We start from the raw sequence: 22,668 nt of genomic DNA on the forward strand, positions 1-22,668 counted from the left end.
CACTGTAGACCCTTCGGTACTTCCCAAAATTTAAGCTATATACATATATATTCTTTTTTTTAATGTTTTAATTTTTTTAATCATGTTTTTTTTAAATGAAGGCTTTACACCCAAGAACCAGGACTACATATGGTTCCATGTATGGAACTTTTTTGGAGCTTCAGAAATCATCGAGAGGTTTGGCTTTCATTCTCAACTTTCAGAATGGCCTATTACAGACTACCACACTACACAGATCTACACTGATTTAATGGTAATCCAGAAAATCTGGCGTCATTAGATACTGATTACCTGTCAAAAAAGATACAAAGAACAATTTTACATTTATATACCAGTGTATATTTTATAAATATGGTGGGAAAAAAGCATGACAATGGAATTAAACAAAAATATTTAAGAGGTCTACCACCTTGAATTAATTTGAATCTCTCCAAACACCAAACTCCTCTTCTGTAAAACGAAAATAGTCCTGCTGGTGTGGCTCAGTGGGCTGGGTGTCTCCCAGCAAACCAAAAAGTCACTGGTTCGATTCTAATCAGAGCACATGCCCGGGATGCAGACCAGGTCCCCGGTTGGGGGTGTACCAGACACAACCGATTGATGTTTCCCTTGGACATCAATGTTTCTCTCCCTCTCTTTCTTCCTCCCTTGCCCTCTCTCTAAAAATAAATAAATAAAATCTAAAAAAAAATTGTTAAATGAGAATACTGCCACCTCATTTTCAGGGATTCACTTTAAGTTTTTTAAAAAAAGAAGCAGCAGTAGCAATTTCTTGCAGTTACCTCTTTTTACTAGTATGATTGGTAATACTAGTTGTTTCAAAATTTAGAAGGTACAAAATGGTTTACATCTGATTTCAAGGGGAGAAATGCAATTTTCTAATGGAGGACTCACTTCCCACCTGAACCCGACAATCAATTGCAGCATCACTACTAGAGGAAAACCAGTGTGTGCAGCATGGCCTATGATATTGCCCCCAAAATGCTGGACCTGAATCTAATTAAGTATTTAGCTCTATATTCTAGTTCATATTAACAAATTAAATTATATAATTAGGAATCAATCAGATAAATACAGATAACTAACCAGGTCTCTTCAACCAGTCATGTTGCAAAAAGGAGAAAGGGAAAAAGAGATAGAAAAGTAACTATTCTAGACTTTAAAAGACTTTGAGACAACCCAAGTGCAATGCATAGATTTAACTGGAAATCAAATAAAAAATGGTTGAAAAAGAGGGACACACTGAAAAATTTTAAGGGTTGGCTATTAGGTAATGTAGAGGAATTATTCAGGGATTATGATATTGAGTTTTGCAGGAAAATGTTATTTTAATCAGATACATATATAAAGTATCTGAGGTGAAATGTCAGTGTCTTGCAACCATTCAAGGCCAGACAGGTTCACCCAGGATTTGGGCAGACAGAAGAACATACACGGAGCCGTGGAAATGCCTGACATGCCTTTATTCTGGGGTGGGGTGGTCCACTCGTGCTGTAATCCGAGTGCTGCACCAAGGGAAGTCCCAACTCCCTGATACACTGAAAGCACACAGCCCACAAGGTGCCAAGATATTATACAACAAAGCATGATTCTGTGCATGCAGGCCCATTCCCAAGGTTATGGCAAAACTGCTTATCAGGCCCATTCCCATGGTTATGGGAATGCTGTTTACCAGGCCCAGTGAGGGAACCTGACTGACTCCATTTACCCCAGTCAGCAATGAAGGCAAAGAAAACAAAATATTAATAGATTTTAAAATCTGAGTGACCGATTTACAGGGGTTCAATATGGTATTTCCTCCACTTTACTGAATGTTTAGTTTCCATAGTAAAAAAAATTTCATAAGCTTACAGAAAAAAATTATTCTCCTTCTACTCCTGTTTCCCAGCCACCTCCAGCCACTGTTAACAGTTTATGTATTCTTTCAGAAATATTCTATGCATATACATGCAAATACATATTTATTTTTCAGAACCACAAATAATTGTACAACTTCTTTTGCACTTATTTTCCCACTTACTATATCTTAGAGATCACTCATTATTAAAACACAGAGAACTGCCCCATCTTTTTTTTTTAAATCATGTTCCTTTATGAGCCAAATAACCAGAAAAAATGTTTGGTTTTATCACCCTACATTTCTTTTTTTTTTTTAAGATTTCATTTATTTATTTTTAGAGAGGGAAGGGAGGGAGAAAGAGGTAGAGAGAGAAACAACAATGTGTGGTTGCTGGGGGCCGTGGCCTGCAACCCAGGCATGTGCCCTGACTGGGAATCGAACCTGCAATGCTTTGGTTCACAGCCTGCGCTCAATCCACTGAGCTACACCAGCCAGGGCTCACCCTACATTTCTTAAAGGAATTGTTATAACAGTTATTTTGCAGTTACTTCCATGGATACTTTAAATGAAAAAGCTCTTTTAAGGTTTAAATTATAATAGCCTATACTTCGGTAACACATTCATCAGACACTATTCTAAAAGCTTTAGGTATATAAACTCATTTAATCAACTCTTTCAACCTAGGAGACCCAGTCTTATTATTATGCTCATTTAATATATAAGGAAACTAATGTGCAGGATAGTTGACTGATGTGCCCAAGAACACAGACCTTGTAAACAGCAGAGCAGAATTTATATCCAGCAATCTGGTTTAGAGCCCACACTCAAACTACATCATTTTAGGGTGCTTGAGTCATAACTTTTTCTTTACTTCTAGTTTGTTTTTATTTTATCTTATTGGCTTTAAATAATTTTTATTTTTCAATGACATTTGGCACACAATATATTAGTTTCAGGTGTACAACCCAATGATTATGCATCATATAACTTACTAAGTGATCGCCCTAATAAATCTACTACCCCTTCACACCATATGGTATATTAACTATATTCTCTGAGCTCTACTTTCCATCCCCATGACTATTCCTCCTCAAACTTTTGGATGCTTTTTTCTTGTTGCTATTCTGATTGAGTGTTGTCTTTTTCCTTACCTTCCAAATCTCTGATTTACTTCATCTACTCTGTTTCATCAACTCTACTGCTGAACTTTTTTTTTTTTTTAAGATTTTTTAAATTTAGGGCTTCAGGCCAAGATGGAGGCATAGACAGATATGCTTTGCTTCCTTGCTCAACCAAAAAGGATAACAACTAATTTTAAAACAAAAACCAACCAGAACTGGCAGAAAATTGAACTGTATGGAAGTCCAACAACCAAGGAGTTAAAGAAGAAACATTCATCCAGGGCAGTAGGAGGGGCGGGACAGGCAGCTGGAGCAGAGAGGACTGACCCAGCAGGTGAGGCGGCGGCTGGCAGACAGGAGGGACCCACATTTGAGTGTGCAAAGGTCAGGATGAACAACTGGGGAGCAAGAGTGACTGCACAATCCAGGGTTCCAGCACAGGAAACTAAAGCCTCAATACATCTGGCTGTAAAAACCTGTGGGGGTTGTGGCAGCAAGAGAAACTCCCAGTCTCACAGGAGAGTCCACTGGCAGGAGCCACAGGGTCCTAGAATATATACCAGCCTACCCACCCAAGATTCAGCACCTGAAAGGGCACAATCTGCTTGTGGAAATAGAGGGAAGTGACTAAAAATAGGTCAAGAGCTGAGCAAGCAGCATTGTTCTCTGACCCCTCCCCCACATACAGCACCACAATGCAGAGAGGTGGGTTGCCCAGCCCTGGCCAATACCTAAAGCTCTGCCCCTTACAATGTCACAGGTGCACCAGGACAAACAAATATGGCTCAAATGAAATAAGAGATCAAAACTCCAGAAAAAGAACTAAGTGACGAGGAGATAGCCAACTTACCAGATGCAGAGTTCAAAACACTGGTAATCAGGATGCTCACAGAAATGGTTGAGTATGGTCGAAAAACAGAGGAAAAACTGAAGGCTATGCAAAGTGAAATGAAGAAAAATATACAGACAACCAACAGTGAAGGGAAGGAAACTAGGGCTCAAATCAAAGATTTGGAAGAAAAGGGATACATTTTCATCTAGAACAGAATGAAGAAAGAAAAATTCAAAAAAATGAGGAGAGGCTTAGGAACCTCTGGGACAACTTTAAATGTTCCAACATCCAAATCACAGGGGTGCTAGAAGGAGAAGAGGAAGACCAAGAAATTGAAAGCTTATTTGAAAAAATAATGGAGAACTTCCCCAATATGGCAAAGGAAGTAGACATGCGGATCCAGGAAGCTCAGAGAGTCCCAAAGAAGTTGGATCCAAGGAGGAACACACCAAGAAACATCTTAATTAAATTACCCAAGATTAAAGATAAAAGAGAATCTTAAAAGCAGCAAGAGAAAAAGAGACAGTTACCTACAAAGGAGTTCCCATAAGACTATCAGTTGATTTCTCAAAACAAACCTTACAGGCAAGAAGGGACTGGCAAGAAGTATTCCAAGTCATAAAAAGCAAGGATCTACATCCAAGATTACTCTATCCAGCAAAGCTATCATTTAGAATGGAAGGTCAGATAAAGTGCTTCCCAGATAAGGTCAAGTTAAAGGAGTTCATCCTCACCCAACCTTTATTATATGAAATGTTAAAGGGACTTATCTAAAAAAAAAGATGATCAAAACTATGAACAGTAAAGTGACAACAAACTCACAACTATCAACAACTGAATTAAAAAAAATATGAAAACAAAAAGAAACTAAGCAAACAAGTAGAACAGGAACAAAATCACAGAAATGAAAATCACATGGAGGGTTATCAGCAGGGAGGAGACATGGGAAGAATGGGAGAAAAGGTACAGGGAATAAGAAGCATAAATGGTACGTACAGAATAGACAGGGGCAGGTAAGAATACTATAGAAAATGGAGAAGCCAAAGAACTTATATGCATGACCCATAAACATGAACTAAGAGGCAGGAATGCTGGAGGGAGTGGGGTACAGGGTACAGGGGGAATAAAGGGAAGAGAAAAATGGGACAACTGTAATAGCATAATCAATAATATATACTTTTAAAAAAGATTTTTTAAAATTTTTTCAAAGAGAGGGCATGGGGGGAAGAAAGAGAGGAAGAGAAACATCAATTGGTCATCTCTTAAATGTCCCCAACTAGGGACTGGGCCCAACACCCAGGCATTTGCCCTGACCAGGAACTGAACTAGCAACCTTTTGGTCGCAGGGACACTGCCCAACCTACTGATACACACAAATCAGGGCTACCAATTTGTACTTCTTAATTCCTTCACACTTTGCACCCATTCCCCCAACCCCCTTTAATCTGGCAACATCAAAATGTTCTCCGTATCTAGGAGTATGTTTTCATTTTGCTTGTTTATTTTGTTTTTTAGATTCCACATATAAGTGAAATCATGGGGCATTTGTCTTCCTCTATTTGTTTTAGTTAACACAATACCCTCTAGGTTCAGCCTTGTTGCAGATGGCAAGATTTCATTATTTAAATTAATTGCTGATAGATATGTATGTACTGCCATTTATTATTCATAGTTTTTATTTTTCTTCTTAAAAACTGTTTTCTGGCATTTCAATGCATTGTGGGTTTTTTTAGATTTTAGTTATTTTTAGAGAGAGGGAAAGGTAGGAATAAAGGGAAATACCAACGTGTAGTTGCCTCTCCTGGGGACCGGCCTGCAACCCACGCATGTGCTCTGACTGGGCACTTCATGTAACCCCATTACGTCTCCTTTGATTGTAATGTATAAAATAAGGTGCAAAACTACCATTTTTCCTGAGCATTTTCTCAATCCATAGATGTTTTGCTTCCTGGTAATTGTCGTCAGTTTGCCTCAAATAAACTCATAAAAATCCTTACAGGTGTGGACGTTTCTGTTATGTTGACAGACCCAAGTGTATCTGGCACATGTAGTAGGTACTAAATAAATTCAAGTTGAATCTAATATTATCTTCCATTGTTTCATTTACTACCAAACTTGAGAACAGGGCTCAAAACAAATTTTAAGGTTTCCCATGGAGTTCAGAACAGTACTAGTCTCTTACTAAGTGCTGAAAAGTTATTTTGGCTTGAGTTAATTATATATAAACTATTATAGTGAACAACGCACTCATTTGCTGGGTAGCAGAAAAACTTGCCCTTAACTAATATGGCAGTCCCAAGTTGCTAAGAGACATGGTATATCCAACTTCCCAAGATGACTTAATCTCAGACTTCCAAAATATGATTCTGACTCTCAAAGACGATTAAATAAAGCAGACTGAAGGGATAGTAGGATACAAAGCATCCTCTCCATAATTATGCACGAGATTCAGACTAAATATTAAATTGACACATAGTAAGCGCTCCATAATTCTATTACTAAGACGCATGCCACAGGGGGAGAGAAGACGGGAGGAAGAACAGAGGCTGCCAGTCAGGAGAGGTCGAAAGATGTCCCTGACCTGAAACACACAGGCCTTTAAGCACTTGGGTGTATGGAGTACGGGCCGCGCCGGGGGCCTATGGAGGTGAGCGGCCTTCCCTAAAGGTCAGGGATCTGCAGCCACGTTTCCTGCCGGGGCGGGGAGCAAGAGAGGAACGCACCCCCCCCCCCCCCAAGAATCTGTACCCCGAAGCCAGAGGCACCTCTGGCCAGTAAACCCGCGCAAGCTCAAGAAGAGACCATGATGCCCCGGCGCGCAGCCCGCAGGAGTCGAGACCGGCCGCGTCCTGCAGCACCAAACCTCCCTAAGGGGCAGACCACCGGACCCTTGGGCTCCCAGACGCCTCAACGCAGCCCGGACCCTGGATACTCACACTCACAGCCGACCCCTCTTATTCCATCAGGCCGCCGACGCCTGGGCGAGGGAGCTTCCCGATGCCCCCTCTGTTTCGGGTCGGCGGCCCGCTCCCGACCCGCTCCCCTCCCGCTCCCCGCCGGGCGCCGCCGCGGCCACCGCCCCCGCCCCCGCCAGCGCGCAGGCGCACAAAGCGATCGTCGCGCTCTTTCCCTCCCCACCCCTCCCCTTTGCATTGCGCTTTTCTCAATAATCTAGCTTTATTTGAACACGCGATAGTGAACAACGGACACAAGGAAAAGGTTTTACTCAAAAAAATCTTTCTCCCTCTCTCCCTCTCTCCCCCCCCCTCTTTCTCTATCTCTCTCTCCCCCCTTCTCTGTCTAAAACTCAATAAATTTAAAAAAATTAACAAATAAAAATTACCAAAATTTTTTTAATAAGAATGAAAGACTCCCAAAGGCACCCTGGCTTGCGGGACAGCCCGCTGCACCGGGCACTCCTGTGATCAGCCTCCCTGGCTTTTTCATTCTCTTTACTATCAATATCTCTAGGCCTTCCTCTTGCTGTTACTCTTTTCCTAAATCTCCACCATTCCCATTAGGTAGTGGCAACAGTTTCAGCTAAATTTCCAACCACTCCTTCCTTGTAAAACTTCCTGTCGCTTAACAGAAGTTAAAAAACCTGTAGAACAGACAGACCTGAGTTCAGATGTTGACCTCGGCATTCATTTGTGACTTTGGACAAACTCACAAGTTCTCATGGAACTTCAGTTTCCTCAGAGTTAAAATTAAAATTATCTTATTTCTCAGGGTGTTACTAGTTTTGGGTGAGTAGACAATCCACCAATACCTATGATTATATTCTTATTAATATCTATTGTTTATATTTTTTATTAAACATAGCTTATATTCATTCCCACAGAATACTATTTTAGTGACTAAAACTAGTCAGATAAACCAAATTACATTAAGATTGATAATAGTGTGAAGTGTTACTCCTCCTATATTATTGAGCCTCTAATTATATCTATGTTTAACAAGACCTTCAATGCCTCAGTGTAAGCAGCTCCCTCCAGCTATGTGTAAATCCAGATTTGCTTCTACAGGATTGAGCAACTATTCCAATTCTGTATTTGTGACATCACAAGTCCTTGAACCATTTGAGGCCTAGGGTATGCTGCTCAACCTACTCTCCTTTAAAGACACGCAGTGGAAGAACTGCTATGCCTTACAAACTCAAGGCCATAATCCAAGGAAAAGCTTATAGAAGACCACAGTCAGCTGATGGTGAACATCAAGGTAATCCTCAATCACAACTTCTCAACCTTGGCACTACTGACAATGTGGAGATAATTCTAGTGCTGTATTATGAATTGCAGGACATTTAGCTGCATTCCTAGGCACTAGATGTTTCTAGTGCCCCCTCTACATCTTCTCCCACCCTCCCACCCCATCATCTCAACAATCAGAAATGTCTCCAAACATTGCCAAATGTCCCCTAGAAGGCAAAAATGTCCCTGGTTAAGGACCATAGCATTATACCAGTAACCATTGCAACCCTAAATAAACTCAGCCATACATTTTCTCCAATTCCACCCTCAAAAAAGTGATTACTGCTTGAGAAAGCCACACAGGAGAGCAGAACAAGTAAGTTCATTTTACCGGTTGTATACAGGTCCTCAACACTGTTTACTAGTCCTATTATTTTTCTATGACCAACTTGCTCTATCACCTTCTACAATATTCCAAATGTTCTCCACTTCCCTTAAAACTCCCAACCTTTTTTCTATCACCAGTTTCACAGAGAACACACCAAATGAGGTCACCAAATGAGAACTTCTTTAACTTCCTGTTACAAAATCTACAAACTTACACACAAATACTTCCTCCCTATATGATTGAGGAGGTATCTGTCTTCCAAGACATTCTTCCCAGCAATGCTTTGGATTGCCTTTACCCTCATCATTTCAAGATCCTTTATCACTGACTATTACTTCTCTTCTTTTTTAATTGTATTTTTCCATTACCATCTATCCCCCTATACCCTCTTCCTCCTCCTCCACCCCTCCCCCTAGTCACTCTCTTTATTCAGCTATATTTTCTCACTTGTATCTTCCCTATCATACTTGTTTTTTTCTGTTTTAATTCTACCAAAACTAAAAAAAAAAAACATAAACAAAAATCTTTGACCTCTTGTCATCCTCTTTCCCCCCTCCTCTCAAGGACAAACTTGCCCCCATTTCTGCATCTCCTCGCTTCAAACTACTGCAGTCTATCTTTCAACCTCATGGTTCCACTACATCATTCTACCACACAGCTATTGTTAAGGTCACCAATGACCTTTAAAAGATAATTTCTCAGGCTTCATCTTCTTTGACCCCTTAGGAATACACTACTCCTTTGAATACCTCTCTCTCTCTCCTTCCCTCCCTCCCTTCTTCCTCTCACAATTCCCAACACTGTTCTTCATTCTTAGGGGTGCTCGGAAGGATTCCTATACCTGCTTAAAATCCTTCAATGGTTCTCAGTGGTCATAGTATAAAGTACAGGCTCATTAGTCCAAACATGCAAGACCTTCCTAGATGTAGCCATGGCCAACTTGGAAAAAAAATTGTTTTAATCCTTACCTGAGGACATTTTTTTCATTGTTTTTAGAGAGAGGAAGGGAGAGAGAGATGTGAGAGAGAAACGTCAAGGTGAGAGAGAAACATTGGTTGGTTACCTCACTATGCACCCTGACCGGGATAGAACCTGCCACCTAAGTATGTATGTGCCCTAACCAGGAGGACGCCACCAACTGAGCCACACCGACCAGCGAAATAGCCATAGCCAACTTTTAAAAATGTATTCCCCTCTTCACCCAGAGATATATGATGAGCTCTAAGCCTCTAACCAGGATGAACTACAAAGAATTTCCAGAAGTCTCTATGTTTTTCTTGGCATAAGCTGTTCCCAATGAACAGTCCGCAAAAGTCTGTCTTCCTCCCTCCCCAACTTCCTGAGAAACTCTATCCTTCATGATTCAAAAGTCACTTCCTCTGGGAACCCTTCCAGACACCCTTCAAAATAAGGTGCTTTGTTCATTGTGTGTCAACGGTGTCCCGGATTTTCTATATGCCACACACTATATTCCATCCACTGTAGTTTGTATACATCTCCAGTCTAGATAGATCGAAAGACCCTGGAGGGCAGGGGAGGCATTCCATTCGCCTTCTTTCCGCAGCGTTCATCTCGCACAGTGCCTGGCACACGGTTTGCCCTCACTAAACGTTTGCTGCACTAACACTTCCCACCTTCCGGCAGAAGTCCAACTATCCCGTTAACGGGTGAGTCCCCAGGCTCTCCGCCAGCGTGGCAGGGATATTTAAACCCCCAGCATCGTGATTGGCTACAGCTACAGGGGTGTGTCCACGCCTGCGGCGCCAAGAAATTGCGCAGGCGCGCGACTCTGACGCGCGCAGGCGCAGGAAGGGCGCAGATCTGAGTCTGGTAGTGCCCGAGCTACTGTGGCTGGAGAGGAGTGATCGGAATTGCTTGGTGAGTCTCCAGGAGTGGGGCTGAGGGAGCTGACTGGGTGAAAATTGAGATCGTGTCCCAAGAAGAAGTATACCGTGATGGTTGAAAAGTTGGCAGTGTCGGGCTTTAAGGGAAGAGGAGACTTTCTGACCCGGACTGGGCAGGTCGGGCCCGGAACGAGGATGCGAGGCGCTAAGAGACTGTCAAGGGGCTGGCTGGCGTAGGAAGGTGGTGGGATGGTGGTTCTTTGGCCCCTTCCTTGAACCAGGCTATGTAAGCTCCCACTCCTTCACCAACCATTCCCGTGAGTACAGTGATCAGAAAACTCTGTACCGGTTGTTTGAAGAAGGTCTCTTGAGTTTCGTGGCATTAAAGATTCCATGCTCTCTCGGAAAAGCCATTCTTACCTCGCCTGTTTACCCCAGACATACGGAAAAAAGGATCGGTAAACCGAATTTCTTCATTAGGGATGGAGTAGTGGAGGACTGGCGAAATACTGGAAAGTACTGTTTTCACCTCCCCCTTCTTATTGTCATTAGTCACCACAGTGTCAGGAAGGGAAGGGTGAGGGTAGAGGAAAGCGAAAGACACTCAAGTTGGGAAAAGAAGATGAGAAGGGAATATTACTTTAATACTTGTCATGTCTTTTGTTGGGGGGGCGATTGGGAGAGGAGAGTTTGGATACTGGCAGCTTCTGACAGTGTTCCCTCAAACTTGTGAAAATAATGTAGCTTCTTACTAGCAGGTATTTCGAGAATTAAGAAGGCTATTAATTACTTCATCTGTCCTGGTGCCCTTAAGACTGGTTTTCAGATATTCCAGTAAAATTCTGCAGAAGTAGCCAGATGGAAGTGGTTCTCCTAAGTTCTTGTTTAGCCCGGATAACCATATTTGAAGTTCATGAGACATTATTAGGTAGAATTCTTTGAAATTTAATCTTCAGATACCTTATACTAAAATTTTTTTGAATTAATGGAATTCAAATTAATGGAATTTGAATTAGTCACCAGCAAAACTGATGCCTAAGCTTCAATACAGTGATCACTTGTCATTCATTCTTTTGGTAAGAGATAATGGAAAAAGAACACATTTATGTAAATATTACAAATATGGGAAGAAACACCTCTTTTCACATTACCATGCCCATTTGATGGATCATGTGAAAGTAAATAAAAGAATATTTATCAGTGTTTCTAGGGTGTTCTTTATTTTAGGTGCTTGTATGTGGATAGGCACTAGAAAATTGCTGTTATCTTAGTTTCAGAATAGGGATAACATTGTGCCATTGTTTTCTTAACTATAGTACACTCTTTCCTATAAGCAATAGAATTTCTATATGCATCTTAAGTGTTTGTTGATTTCACTCTAAATGAACTTAAGCATAGTAACAGGCTCACTCAAGTAAAGGTCATATATTTTCTAACCATTCAAAACACAACATTGAACCAAGAAGGAAGAAAGAAAACAAATGAACGGAGAAAACAGGCCCTGTTCCTCATGGGACAGCTGTCAGTACTTGATTTATCATGAACCACAGAGCACCATCATAAAATGTCTTTTAGAAGAATATCTGTGTTATTATTTCACTTCATATTTTAATGGACTTTGAAAAAAATTATCCTCTTTCAGAGTGATAACCTGGGAAATCACAGATTAGATTTATTTTATACCTTTTCTAGTAAATACGTAAATATTAAATACACAACTTTAGCTTATGTGACAACAAAACCATAGCCTGTTCTTGCTCTGCACTTTGGAAAAGACTGCTTTGGGGTCTAATCTATTCACTTTTAATAGATTAAAATAGACACAGTTCTGGCAGCCTATTTGGTTTCACCAGATGAAAACAGATTGGAATAGCAAAAGGAGAAAAGGATATTTACTCTTTGAGATTTTTGTGAAATCAGCTGCCTTTTTGTTGTTGTTTTCTTTTGATTAAGGCAATTTCTTTTCCTCCTGTGGTTCCTATGTCTTAAACAAACATTCTGGAAACCTATTTTTTAGCTGTGTTTGTACTCCACATTATGTATGTGTGTAAGTTAGTGTTTATAACGCATGATGTTGTTTGAGTCCAGGAGTACTGAACTTTTTTACTCCAGTGCCATAATTTTGTTTCCAAGTCTGTAGACTGACAGGAGATGACAACGACTGGTATTTTCTTTGTTGTGGTGGGTAGTGGCTTGAAACAAATGGATCTAGTGCCTCCAACAATTGGAGGAAGAGGGTTGTGAAGCCAGGAAACAGCATGTACTGTGTAATTTTAAGGGTGGAGGTGGTGCACTCATTTAAATTCACTGATATTTTGGTTTTGATTTTAATTTAGGTTGTGTTGCTACTAAAATATTTAAATCCACTGATCACTATATTTTTCTGGAACTCCCTCATCTTATTGATTTTGTGAGTTCTATAACTTGGATTTAAAGTTTGTTTTAAAATTATTTTAACAATGTTTTTACAGTTGAGATTACCTTTAGATGGCTCTTTGATGCTTATAAAATCAAATCCAAACTTAGTATAGAATACAAAACCCTTTATAACTGGGCTTTTGCCTGCCTTTTAAAGCCATCATGCCCCACTTGTATGTGCATTAAGTTCTTGCATGACTATTGAGGCCTTACATTGTGGTACTTCTTTGATAGTCTAAAATCATATTTTTTTAGAGTTGATCATGCTTGGTTTTTCACTTTCAAATAAATAATAATAATTATTATGAAAAATTATAATAGCTTTATTGAGCACTATGTGACATTGTGACAGCTAAATGCTTTTCATGAACAACATTTGAAGCATTATATTCTCATTTAATGAGAAAACTGAATCACAGAGAATTTAAGAAACAGTGAGGATTTGAAACCATTATGCGTCTAAATATTGGGCACTTAACTACTACACAGTATTGCCTTTTATATAAACAAGAATGCCACTCTTTAAATCTGTGGGGGGGATATCCTTTTCCAGGGACCTGAGTACTTATGCTTTCTATCTGTGGCATCTTACTGCTGGTATCAGAATATTTGAGAGCCTAACCAGAAAGCTTCTAGTTTTCAGTGGTGTGGGTGAGTGTTTTATTCTGGCAAGGTGAAGCCTTGCCTGTGATCTCCACTTCACACATGGTGTCTCCTGGGCAGATATCATACTTAGTCTGCCAGAGTGTGCCTCTCTTCCCTGGAAAAGGAACGCTGCATTCTGGAACCTCCTTATTTTTTATATAGCGCATCCTTTTTCTGTTCTCATAGTCTTTCTTTTAGACAGGGTCAGTGTAATTGCTTAGTTGATTATAATCACATCTAGATCTGCCTTCTCAGGATTATATTCTCTTCACTTAGAGTAAAATTGTGGAAGTTGCAAGGTTAAGCAGAACTTGAAAACTAGGTGTTGGTCATCACCTAGTTTTTAAGTTATAATAGGTGCTTCTGTAAAACTGAAGTGTAATTTTGGTCTTTTCGTTTCATGACTTTTGGTGGTACTTTCTTACTCGTGCTTGAATCATGTGCTTCAGTGCTTTTTGAAACCAAGAAGTTTAATAGATATGGTTTAGTGGTGTAGTTACATTTGCATTGTCTGGGGGGCCTTGACACAAGAATAGATAAAGTTGTTCCTGCAGAAGGAAGTTGAAAGAAAACTTGAAAGAGGAAGTAAAAGGAGGAAACTAGCCTTAACATAAACAGGACTCTTATTGAAGTGCCTTCAGGAAAAATTAAATTTCCTAACCAGAGTATGGATTCTTTTTGGCCTGACCTAGAGTATTTAGAATATTTTGGAATTCTGTGCCCCTGTACTTTTTGAGTATGTATGTAGATATTTCCCTTTTTCCTTCCTCCTTTCCTTCCTTCCTTTCTTTCTTCCTTATATGTGAATCTAAGAGCAAAAATATATTTCTAAAAAGAAACTAAATTCTTTTTCCCAGTAAGTAATGGTCTATATCTGAATTTCTCTTTTGTTTTCTATAATTCTTTCTTCCATTCCATCCATTCATTCTCATTACTTATCTCTAGAGTCTTCAGAAAACAGCTGCTTAGGTGTATTGTGCATATACTTGTACGTCATTGGGTGCTTAGAATGGCACCTCATAACTCACGGCATGAGAGGCAAAGGTGAGGTAGGCATGATTTGGCAAGGCTTCACCTGCCTGAACAAAATATTCATCCAAATATTTTGGCTCTGATTCTAAGTTTACCTAGAAGCTTTCTGATTAGCTTCTCAAACATTCTGATACCAGGAGTTAGACACTGCCGATAACGAACATAACAAATAACATGAGTACAAACGCTCAGTTCCTTAATAATGGTCATTTCATGATCATTATAACTGTCCTTTCATAAGTCTTTACTCTGTGCTAGGCACTGTACTAAGCACTTTATATATTAACTAATTTTATGTCTGAAACAACCCTGGGAGGGAGAACTATTAACCTAATGAATGAGGAAACTGAGACTTGAACAGGTTAAGTAAATTACCTGGGTGTCAGAGCTGGGATGAATTTGAGGTCTGTCAGAGTCTATGTTATTAACCACTATATGAAGGTCACTCAACACTATTTTTTAAATGATCTCACCTTATCCAGAAGTAGCAAACTTAGTCACAGGAAAATTGATAACTGAAATCATACTCAACCCAACTAGATCTTGACAGTAGTTCACATGGCCTTAGCCTTAGGCTAAGAAGACTAGCCTGGTAGAGAAGGCAGAATTATGTTCATAAAACAACTAGAAAACTGAAAAAAAGAAAAAGAAAAACTATATATTTGGATGCATTGGAACAGTGCTTTGTTTTTTGTATCCTAAATGAGTACAAATTGAGATTTATGATACATTACAATGTATCATAAAATACACATTTCAAAAGAAATAAGGGTAGTTTTCTTGACATCAGAATATGTTTCCTTACTTGATAGTAGGTGCATGAAAAATGTTTGGAATGAATTAAGAGGGATATATACTCTAAGAGTAGGGTTTCTTTCTGCCAAGCCTACAGACTGGGCAGGTACTGACTCCTCATTGCTCTTCCTCTAGCAGTGTAAATGACGTTTCACCTGTCTCTCAGAGAGATCATTATAGCTAGATGGTAGTTTTCACCACATTCACTTCCAACAGCCTGTACCGCAGTTTTCCTCTTCTTTTGGGCTCTGGTATGGCTCGCCTTCCTAAGACCACAGGCCTCTGCAAACAACTGCTTTCTATTCCTCAGCTATCATTCAAGTCTGTTCAAAGAAGGCCCCCAACCCCCACCCTTTCCCACAACCAGTGAGGATTGTGTATTACAGAAAAAGCCAGAGGAGTTGCATTTTATTCTCTTAGCATACAGAAGTTGAGCTAGGTGATCTCTAAGGTTTATTTCTCTTCAGAGACAATTCTCTGAGGTGAGAATTAAATAGAGACATTGTTCCCAGATAATTGATTGGTTAATTAAGTAGAAATTTCTGTAGACTAGTATTTTCTAAATAGTGTTCCATGGAATCCTGTTGCTTTGGGATTAATAAAACATTCTTGGAGGGAAGGATTTTATGGCCCTCTACATTTGACTGGGACAGCCACTGTTAAACAGATGCCTTCACTACTTCAGAACTTCTGATTTCCTACCAATAATTTAATTATCCATCTAGTCAGGAAAAATAAAAACTAGGAGGTTGGGAGATATAAGAGCTAAATACCTTATTGTAGAAAGTCAGTGGATGATATCCATAATTAAAAATATCAAGATAGAAATGCTATAAGTATATGATTTAAAAATGTTGGGTTGAACACTAAAACAACTAGTACTATTGAAAAATTTGCCTCTGGGGTCCTGGGAGCAGGAATTGGTTTGGGACAGGAAGGAGGGCAGGGGAAGTGCTATTTATTGCTATTGTGGAACTATTTTTTCTCATTTGGTTAAAATTAAATATGGAAGAATATAAAATCTTCAAAACTAAATTTTACTGGCTGAATAACATTCTGTCATATATATGGTAAATTAGTCAAATCACCTATCATTGGTTATTTAGATCACATCAATATTTTTAACATTATAAATAATACTGGGACTAACATTTTTGTCTATATTAGTGATTTTCCTGTAGATTACCAAGTGGGAAATGGCCAGAGTGGGAATATTTAAAATTTTCTTCTATATATTGCATTATAATTTGAAAGTTTTTTTAAAATTAGCATTTTGTTTTTAAAATTAGCATTTTATTAAGTAATGGTCAAGAAAACTTTATAGGAGTTAGAATTGAAATACCCACAGACATCCTGGAGGCTAGAAAAATAATATTTATATCAATATTAATTGTATCATTTGGAGATTGCAACATTTTTTATCTTTTAGAGTTTTTCATCTCCTTTCTTCTCCAGGAAGATAACTTTTAAGATCCAAGTACAGCCCTGGCCAGGTGGCTCAGTTGGTTAGACTGTATCCAATATGCCTGGGTTGCTGGTTCCATCCTCGCTTATTAGGGCACTTATAAAAGTCAACCAATGAATGCATCAATAAGTGAAACAACAAATTAATGTTTCTCTCCCTCCCCCTTCCTCCATTCCTCTCTCTAAAATCAATAAAATTTTATTTAAAGATCTAAGTACAATCTGTGTTTACAATAACTTTTTGGAATTCTGAAAACACACCTTTTCATATTTTTAAAAGGGAAAAGAGTCCAAATTTTCTTTTGTCTAAACAGAAAAAAAAATTTTTTGACTGGCACTCCTGGCTATTTTTCATGATCAATCAAAGGTTTGTAGTTATTGCATAACTTTTGCTGCTCTTGAAGAGTATTCTGAAACCTGTTTACAAAACCAGTGTATGTTATAACTTTTCTAATGTTAAAGGTAATAAAATTCTTTTTTCGTGGGGGGGCTCTGCACGCAGGACTGCCCCGGCCGCCACTGAGGAGAATAAGTCTACCAAGACAGGATCTGTTTGGGGAGAAAAGGTGGCCGATCTCTCAAAGGAGAAGGGCCAAAAGCCTTTTCCTCAATGGGCTTTTATTGGGTTCGTTTGCACAAGAATACAGGTAAAGCTCATTAATCATTGTCAGGCAGTAAGGATCAAACAATAGATAATAAAGAACCCTGAGGGCCTATTTTGAGTCAAGGTCAGATAGCTAAAGAGCTGTAAAACTTGGAGGAACAAACTTACTTCTTGCTTGGACCCTTATCATTTAATTGAGAGCATCTAAACAAAGCAGATTTCACAGGATTTTACATATTCTTTCTTAGGCCTGATTGCCCAGGGAACCCGTCCTTTCCAGCACAGGGCTGAACCACCCTCTGTCATTGTTTCAGGCTTAAGTCAGGCAGGGGAAGTAAGGCAGTCAAGAGATTAGGAGACTTCTCACAGACAGGATGAGAACTCAGGCTTTGTCAAAGCCAAAGGGTGAAGGTCTATCACCCCCTTTTGCTGTAGCCCCCCAAGTCCTTCCTTGGGGGCCTCCCATGTGGTTGTGCCTGTCTTAGGTCGATCCCCCCTCTGGGGAATCTTACCCCTCATTGGCTAACCAACCAAGCATTGGGGGCCAGTTGTTGATGAAGTAAAAGGAGCCGAAGCAGTGCTCCTGCCAGGGAGATAAGCTTTGTCTCTTTAGTGGCTTATGGTCCAAAGGTCACCCACTCAGCCTTAGCCTTGGGGGGGGGGGGGGGGGTTACAGCTTCTGAAACCAGGCAGGGTGGTTCTCAACACTTCTTATAGAAACTTTAGAAAATACATTATTAGGTAAGGCAAATAAATATCATCTGTAAAATTTTTAAAAATGTTTTAATTTCATCTCATTTAAGATGGGTAAAGGTTATTTTTTGGCCTTGAGTTTTGAAAGTATACATATTTTGCTCTGGCTGGTGTAGCTCAGTGGATTGAGTTCTGGCCTGTGGACCAAAGGTCACTGGTTTGATTCCCAGACAGGGTACATTGCCTAGGTTGTGGGCCACATCCCCATTTAGGGGCAAGGGAGAGGCAATCATACACTGATGTTTCTCTCTCTCTCTTCCTCCCTCTTTTCCCCCTCTAAAAATAAATAAATAAAAATCTTTATTTAAAAAAAAAGGAGTGACAAGTGGAAGTCATGTATTGGACCCATCCTCTTTAATCAATCAATCAATCAATGATTCATACATATATATTTTAAGTTCTAAGTCCTTTTTTCATTTCATTTCTAAAGTCTTTTTTCTTCATATTCCTTCTCCCCAATAATATTTTCATTTTCTAAATTAATGTAGATAATCTCAGGTCTAAATTATTATAAAACAGCTGAAAACTGATTACTCTGGTCTTTCCAGTTCTCCATTTAACTGCCTTTGCATCTGGAAGACATCAGATTTCATGGTTTTATTTTTTTGTTGTTGAATTTATTGGGTTGATATTGGTTAATAAAATTATATAGGTTTCAGGTATACAATTCTGTAATACATCATATGTATATTGTATTGTGTGTTCACCACCCCCATCAAGTCTCCTTCCATCTCACAGTTTTATTAAGAAGGCATCAGGAAAGATGCTTAGCCTATTTTCTGATATCCAGTACTTCCTACTTTTTTTTAAATCTTCACCCGAGGATATGTTTATTGCTTTTTAGAGAGAGAGGGGAAGGGGGAGAGAGGAGAAATCTCAATGCAAGAGAGAAACGTTGATCGATTGTCTCCCATACATGCCCGACTAGGGATTGAACCCATAACCTATATATGTGCCCTGACTGAGAATCGAACTCGCAACCTTTTTGGTGTATAGGACAATACTACAACCAACTGAACCACCCAGCCGGGGCTCAGCACTTCTTACATCATCTTATATTTGCTAAGGGTAGGTGCATCCAACAGGAAAACTTTACAAGACCATGAGCTATCCTTGGTGTCAGAATGGATTCAAACTTGAATATTGAGTCTGCTCTTTACTACCTCAGTCACTCTGGGAAAATTACTTAAACTGAGCCTTAGTTTCCCATCTATAAAATAGAGATAATGATGTGCTATATAAATATTTAGTAGGGTGTATGACATAAACTAGGTATTCAATGAACATTTCTTCCTCTTCACTCCCAGCAAATTTTAAAATAGAAAAGAAGTTAAGAATATATTAGGAATCTTCTGGTAAGCCCAAATGGACCATAATAAAGGAAATAAGGTACAAAAGCTCCGAGGAAAATTATTTTCTTCTCAAAGGCACACGATTAGCATAGTATAAGTCCCCAGAACACTGGAAAATGACACATATTTAATCTATCAGTTTGTATCTGAGAAAAGTGAGTTTAATGGGATCTTCATGTCAAGTGATACTTTGTTTTCCTCCCCCTCTCATTCCCCTAATTCTCTTTACTCCCAACATTCTGGATAGCCCTTTCCTGACTGCATGAGCAGAACTACTGGAGATTATAATAAATGAGAGTTGAGCTGTGGTAGGCAGTCAGGCGGACATGAGCAGAACAAGGAGGGCTGGGCACAGAAGGTCACCAGGGTGGAAAGCCCCAGATGCCTAGTAACAGGCAAAACCGGGAAAACAAGGACCTGGCCCCCCAGGGTGACCTTTTCTCTCCTGGCATTTCACTGGTCATGTGTCATGCAGTTTAGACCGCCTTACTTTTCATATCCCTAGTCATGTGGCTCAGACCCTCCCCTGACCTTTTCTTCCTAGGCATGTTACCGGTCATGTGTATTAGAGCCCCTTAGAGGGGGAATGAAAGAGAGGGCCAGAGAAATAACCCTTAAGCATTAAGCCCTGCAGGACAATGAAGTTTTGACTTGTATCAGATACATCTAGGCCTCAGTTGTGTTTTAGCTCCAGGCTGAGAAAAGCAGCAAAACCAGACAAGCAACTCCAAGACAGACCTCAGAACCAGGTGCACTGACTAATGACCCTCACCCGGTGCAAACCGATATGTGGAGACCCGGACCCTGAAGGGACACACTTGGAAAATTGATGAATATTCTATTAGGATCCCCCTAGGACCATCCCTAAAATCTCCACTTTTGAAAGCGTTTAGGACAGAGGACCAAGCATCCCCCTTTCTTTCCTTCAGTTGTGTTACTTTTACCTTTCTCCTAAGCTCCAAGGGCCCCTTCTTTTGCTTCTGTAACTTGTTTCCTGAGCCCATTTCTTCTACTACTCACTTCTACTTCTCGACTTTCTAAATAAACTTTCTTTTATAGTTTGAGTCTTAGCTCTGAATTCTTTCTTAGCCAGAACTGAAGTACTGAGGTTGCTGAACCAAGGTCCGGTCTGACTCTTATCCGATAGGGACCAGCCCGAAGCAGGTCTGCCTCAGGCTGGCCTGTAGTATGTGGATTCTTAACTTTGTGTAGGAAATATTTCACAGCATGAGTCCAGGTGATTTTGAGAGTACATTTATTAAAACTGGGAACAGTGAAACAAAGGAAGGACTTAGGGCAGAAGAAGCAACAGCAGAGAGCTTAGGTGGTGCTCTGCTTTGGCTCCCTAGGAACTTTGTAAGAAAGAAGTCAGCCAAGGCACACCAGCTGTTAGCTCGTGGGGAAGTCAGAGAAAGGGGGCCTGGGAGATCAGGGGATAAGCCTGGGAGGAGCTGCTGCCACCCACTGCCTTCCTGGTTGCAAGTCTTGTGGCTACCCTTAGAGTTTAAGAGGAAGTAAAATGTTTATGCCCAAGAAGAGGGGTATGGGCAGGGCAAACTCTGGGGAGGGCCCACGCTGATATCCTTTGTTTTGAGGGTTTTAGCAGAATATTCATCAGCTTTCCAAATGAGCATATAGGGGATTTAGGGATTATTGTTTGGTCTATTTTACTTTTATCTTGGGTCTGTCTGACTTTGATGGGTTTTTTGTTATTTGTTCTTCTGACTTCATCTGTCCTCAGGTTTACCTGGCATAAATGGCACTAATTGGGTCTCTGTATCTGTTTTCCCTGACTAGGTTGATTTAAGATATATATTCTCTGGTTAGAAAGGAGATGTATAAACCGTTTGCTCTTAAGTGTCCTTGGTTACGGAAGATGAGGTCTTGTGATTCACTAACTGGCTGTAAGTTGTTCAAATTGTTTGGCCTCGTTTAGTTTTCTTGCCTCTGTTTCCCTACTCCACTTGCCCAGGAATTTTCCTAACCTCTTACCCGTCCTACCTCAACTCCACCTGGTATGTTCTCGCTGCCAGCAAAGCTATATAGCTAATTCTAGATTGTAACCTGCCTGACACTTATGACCAGTTTAGTAGAGGCTAATAAAGACAAAGTATTCTTTGTCTCTTTGTCCTTCCTCTTACAATTCTGCTTTGTCTCTTTTATTCCCATTTACTATAATCGTGTGCTCAACACCCTTAAGAATTCAGAGTACAGAAGTCTTAGGAAGCCTGTGTCCTGATGTCAGCCTGCCAAACATGTGAGAGCTTTACAGAAGTCTGTTTCCTATCGAGTGTGTCATCTGCTCAGGGAGGAGAAAAAGTACTGGGAAGCACTTTTGAGTTCACCAAAAGGGTATGTCCTTCAAAATGATCCTGTTGCCATGCCAGTAGTGACAGTTCACATCCGCCTCTCAGCTGCATATGCTGTTTTTTTCCTGTGATAATTAGAAAGCAGGACTCTTGGAATCTTCAAGTTTGACAGAGGCCAGTTTTGCATTCAAGACGATCTTTGAACCTACATGGAGTTTTGCTCACTTTTAATAGGCAGATAGCAAATAATGACTTTTAATTGGCAAAAGTCACCTCTAGGAGTAGAATCACTAATTTATATAATTTGAAAGATCTGGGCTTACTTACTCCCAAAATGGCTTTCTACCCATGGGATATTGGAAAACCTGACCAGTGGTGGCCTTCCCATGCACTAATTGATTAATGTGTCTTACTTTTCTTATCACTTCCTGCTTTGTTGGCATTTGAGAGATGGATAACTTTGGAGCATACTGCCTGGGAAGTACAGGCTTTGAAAGGTATCTTGTTGGGGCTCTGGGAAGTGATGGAGAAGCACAGCCTGCCTGGACAGGAGAAGGGGGTATTGCAGAAAGGAAAGGTTACAAAAATCGAGATGAGAAGGTACAAAAGCAACTGTCTTTTTCATAATTGTAACTAAAAGAGGTGGATGAAAGAGAAACTGTAGCATGAACATGTGTGTGTGTTGAAGCCAAAGGGACATAAATAGTTAGCAAAGTACTAAAGCATATGGTTCCATTTATGATTATATCTAATGAATGATCAGTTCTTAATTCAAGAAAGGCCTTTCTGTCTTGATTATACATCTTAGAATATGAACCTTTTGCCAGGTCCACAGTCCTACTATGGTAAGTAAGGTATGAAATTAAATTTGCATCTTTTTGCAATAATGATAATTAATATTATTACTTTTTGTGAGGATTAACAGCTTTAATCAAGACTCAAAATCTTAATTAAACTTTAAAAAACCAAAAAGTGCCCTGGTCAGGTAGCTCAGTTGGTTAGAGCATCGTCCTTATATGCCAGGATTGCATCCCTGGTCAGTGCACATATAAGAATCAACCAATGAATGCTTAAATAAGTA

At 39.9% G+C, this 22,668-nt stretch overlaps 2 protein-coding genes across 10 annotated transcripts in view; one reads left to right on the top strand and one right to left on the bottom strand.

Moving 5' to 3' along the window:
* Nucleotides 1–6,879, bottom strand: part of ZNF106 (zinc finger protein 106) — a 59,126-nt gene extending 52,247 nt beyond the window's left edge. For 3 of the 8 annotated variants that reach the window (XM_036032160.1, XM_036032145.1, XM_036032122.1), the window contains exon 1: nt 6,730–6,879. The gene's annotated coding sequence lies outside the window, so the exon portion shown is untranslated. The remainder of the gene's footprint in view (nt 1–6,729) is intronic. The other 5 variants (XM_028507363.2, XM_028507361.2, XM_036032126.1 and 2 more) reach the window with 5 other exon arrangements.
* A 3,282-nt stretch (nt 6,880–10,161) lies between these two features.
* SNAP23 (synaptosome associated protein 23) overlaps nt 10,162–22,668 on the top strand; it is a 32,120-nt gene continuing 19,613 nt past the window's right edge. For both annotated transcript variants that reach the window (XM_036032191.1, XM_028506707.2), the window contains exon 1: nt 10,162–10,249. The gene's annotated coding sequence lies outside the window, so the exon portion shown is untranslated. The remainder of the gene's footprint in view (nt 10,250–22,668) is intronic.

Source organism: Phyllostomus discolor, chromosome 1, assembly GCF_004126475.2.
Source record: "Phyllostomus discolor isolate MPI-MPIP mPhyDis1 chromosome 1, mPhyDis1.pri.v3, whole genome shotgun sequence".
NCBI lineage: Eukaryota > Metazoa > Chordata > Mammalia > Chiroptera > Phyllostomidae > Phyllostomus > Phyllostomus discolor.